The following is a 3655-nucleotide window of genomic DNA, read 5'->3' as shown; positions in this document are numbered from 1 at the left end:
GCCGCCTGTGTACCCTCCTCACAGACAAGACGACAGGGGCATGGAAGGCACACGTGACAAAGTGGCTGAGCTGAGCCGACCTGGATCTGACTCTGAAGTGCTCACTCTGTACTGCCCGCACGGCGGCCTGAACACTGGGTTAGTTTGCATTTTGTAGAATAGAAAAGTCACCATAAAAGTAGTGTGATTTTTAAGTGGGTTATTCTTTAGGACAAAAATCCTTAAAAAAAATAATTTCTTAGCTCAATATATTCCTTGGAAGGTAAATGGAAACTTTTAGGCACCTGGAACTTAATGCAATATTGTTTAAATAAGTTTTGGTCCATCAGCAAACCAGACAGAAACTGGGGTTTAACTGCTGAGGGTCCCCAAAGTCTCTTTTACAAACCTAAGGAACAGACATTTAAGTCACACTGCCCTCGGGTTGTTCTATTTAAAAGGCACAGGTGAGACATTTTAAATTAAGGACTCTCAATGCATGGGAGATTCTCCACGACCCCAAAACGTTTCATCTACTAGTCATCACCCATGAAGTGACTGAGAGGCAACTAACAGGTTAGGAGTAGACTATTTAACAAAGCCAACATAATTTATGATCTTAATTATTAAGAGAAACTATTTAGCAAACACTTACTGTGACCAAATGTGCTAGATGTTATCACATGCTCTAATCATCACAAGCCTGACAAATACACTGAACAAACTATGAGATTCAGAGAGGCAGGGTAACTTACCCAAGGTCACATAGTAACAGAAACTGGATTCGAACCAGGTCTGACATCAAAACCCACATACGTGGTTTGCTAGAGTGCTTAAGAATATGGGCCCTAAATTTTGTGATAATCAATAAGCTAAATGGTTAACAGTTTTTACATGTACGGCATGTAAAAATATTCTGTGTATGTCAGCCTACATAGCAAAGTTTGAAAAACAAACAGGGTGTGTGTGTGTCGGGGTAGTGGGGGAGTGCAGGTTCTGGAGCTAGATTGCCTGGGTTCAAATCCCAGCTCCTCCACTTTGTGAGACCTTGAATTCGTTTCTTAACTTTCCGGTGCCTCGATTTCCTTATAGTAAAATGGGGCCAATAACAGATCGTCTCTCCTTAGGCAGCTGACAAGATTAGGGAAAGAAATCCACATAAAGCCTTTAGAATTGTGCCAGGCAAGAGTTAAGCCTCAGAAGAGCTGGCTGGTGTTATTCCTTTCTGGCCACCGGATAGGGCCAGCCAACTGAGGCCCACTATTTTAGCAGCTTATTTGCATAAGCAAGCTCAGACACAAGCCAGTCTGTCTGCACAGCCTCACTACACAGCTTCTTCCTGTCACTGATATCTCTCCTCGCACCTGCTCTGTGGCCCTGAGCTCTGTGCCTCAACTGCCCCATCTGTAAAATGAGGTGATCCACCTGAGGTCCTTCAAGCTTGACAATCTAGAATTCTAAACCCAGACTCTAGAAACTTTATACCCACGCTAATACGAACATAAACAATAGTCATTTTCCTAAAATCCTTTTATATGTTATGCATAAATGTCTATTTTGATGACAAAGATTCTCCAAAGTCTCAAAGCTCCACCAATAAGCACATGCTGGACAGGCATCCCCTGTGCTGACGCTGGGACATGAAGGCCAGGAGCTCTGACGGAGGCACAAAGCCTCAAAACAAGCTGCTCTGATAAGCAGGGTCCTCAACGCCACAGAGGCCTTCGACAGAGCACAAGCAAGAGGAAGTGGAGGCACAAAGGACAAAAATTCACCCTCTGGACAGCGGGGCGTGGGGCAGTGGGATGGAGGGGTGGAGAAGTGGAGGGGAGGACAGACAGAGAGAGGGTGCCTGACGGAGGAACCGCAGGGGGCCAGCAGAAGCCAGGAGAGAGCGAGGCAGCCACCAGTGATGGGTGTGAGCGGGGGGCTGGACAGACTGTGAAAACTCAAGTTTCACAAATGCAGCTGAGCAAGGCACTTGCCACAACCTGCGGAACCGTGGAGGACAGGTGAGCAGAGCCTGGTTCTGTGACCTGCTTCAGTTTGAATCCCACCGCCGCCTCTCCAGCTGGGTGCCTCCGAACCCTCCTTAATGTTTCCCAAAGGGTGTATTCACCCAACAACCTGAGCCCCGAGTACATGCCGGGCTCTCATCAGCGCTGGGGATCAGGTGGAGATCACAGTCTCAAGGGATCAAACATACACCACGGCTGAGAGCAGTAAGACAGCCCTGAGTGGGGGGATCAGGGGCAACCCGGGGAGCAGGGGGTAAGAAGCTCGGAAGAAGTCATACCCAAACCGGAGACATGGGTTAGTCCTGGCCAGACGAACAAGGCAAGAGGAAGTGTTCCAAGAATGTTGTAGGGACTAGCCCCGGTCCCTGCAAGCGCCCAGCAGCCACCCATGTCCTACTGAGGCAGTCGAGACAGCAATGAGGTGCTCACACCCTGCAGACACCGGCCCCAAGACACCACCCACCTCGGCCAGGCCCCGGAAATAAGTCCAAGCCCAGAGGCCTCCTGCACATAGAACTTTCCCAAGCAAAACTTCCAATTCCACATTGGCGAAAACGGCATCCTGTGCAAGCTAAAGACAGAAATGGTTTCATGTGCCCAGGCAAGGATCCGGCCAGTAAAATGCCCACTGCCTGGGCCTCGGGGATGGAGGGTGCAGGGACGGTCCTCGGGGTTCCTTCCTCATCACCGCTGGCCCCCACAGCTTCCAGCCACCCGACTCCTTCCTGACTCCTTCCTCGTGGCAGCTCCCGGGACCAGCTGGGGAGCGTCCCCCACTCCCCATATAACACTCCGCTGGGGCCTCTCAGCCATCCCAGTGGGAAATATCCCTAGGCCCGGATCTCCGAGGCGGAGGGGGTCCACGGCCCCGGAACGGGGGTCCCCATCCAGGAAGAGGGGGTGCAAGGAGGAGGGGTCTGGGATCCAGGGTCGGATTCCGAGAGGGAAGGGGGTCAGGGGCTCCAGGGTGGGCGGGGGAAGGGGGTCCTGGAGGTCGGGACTCAAAGGTGGAGGGAGTCTAGAGGGATTGGCGGGCTCCAATGTGCGTGAGGCTCCGAGGTATAAAGGGTCTCGAGAGTTGGGGGCCCCGAGGTGGCGGGATCTCGGGGGTCGAAGGCATGGAGGTGGAAGGGTGCCCGCGGCCGGGCGGGGCGGTTCCGCGCGCGGAGCCGGCTCACCTCTGGGCGCGCGTCCGAGGGGGAAAACTTTTCTTCAAGTTCCGTAAAAGAAGCGGGTCAGAGCGCGCGTCTCACCGAGGGCCGGTCGAGCGCCAAGCACCGCTGGGGCCCCGCGATGTTCCCCGGGCCTCACGCTCTCTCCGGCGCGAGAGGAAGCGGCTGCCGTGCAGCGAGGGGGAGCGCGGGCAGGACCCGGACCTGCGCTGCCCTCCCTGCCCCGCCTCGGGCCGCCTCGGGCCGCCTCCCGCTCCCGCCGACGCTGCAGCAGGTGGCAGCGGCCCCGCGAGTCCCAGTCCCGTCCCTCGCTCCCGGACCGGCCCCCGCCGGAGGCCCTCAGTACCCGAGTCAGCACGGCTCCGACGCCATCCCGGGGCAGGCGAGCCCGCACTCCAGGTCCGGTAGGGCCCGCAACTTGCGCGGCGAGGACGCCGAGAACGCTGCAGGCGGCGGGCCCGGCCGGCAGGTGCGCGAAAGCCGCCC

The 3655-nt window shown here is 55.1% G+C and overlaps 1 protein-coding gene across 7 annotated transcripts in view; it reads right to left on the bottom strand.

The window, feature by feature from the left end:
* Positions 1–3655, bottom strand: part of TBC1D14 (TBC1 domain family member 14) — an 85998-nt gene that overhangs the window by 81803 nt on the left and 540 nt on the right. The window contains exon 1 of one of the 7 annotated variants that reach the window (XM_011378559.2): positions 3516–3649. The exons of the other annotated variants lie outside the window; for them this stretch is intronic. The gene's annotated coding sequence lies outside the window, so the exon portion shown is untranslated. Of the gene's footprint in view, positions 1–3515; positions 3650–3655 lie in introns of those variants that run through there. 7 annotated transcript variants of the gene reach the window in all.

Source organism: Pteropus vampyrus, unplaced genomic scaffold (genome assembly GCF_000151845.1).
Source record: "Pteropus vampyrus isolate Shadow unplaced genomic scaffold, Pvam_2.0 Scaffold346, whole genome shotgun sequence".
Classification (NCBI taxonomy): Eukaryota; Metazoa; Chordata; class Mammalia; order Chiroptera; family Pteropodidae; genus Pteropus; species Pteropus vampyrus.
Note: the sequence above shows the minus strand (reverse complement) of the source record. Positions and strands in the feature narration are given on the sequence as shown.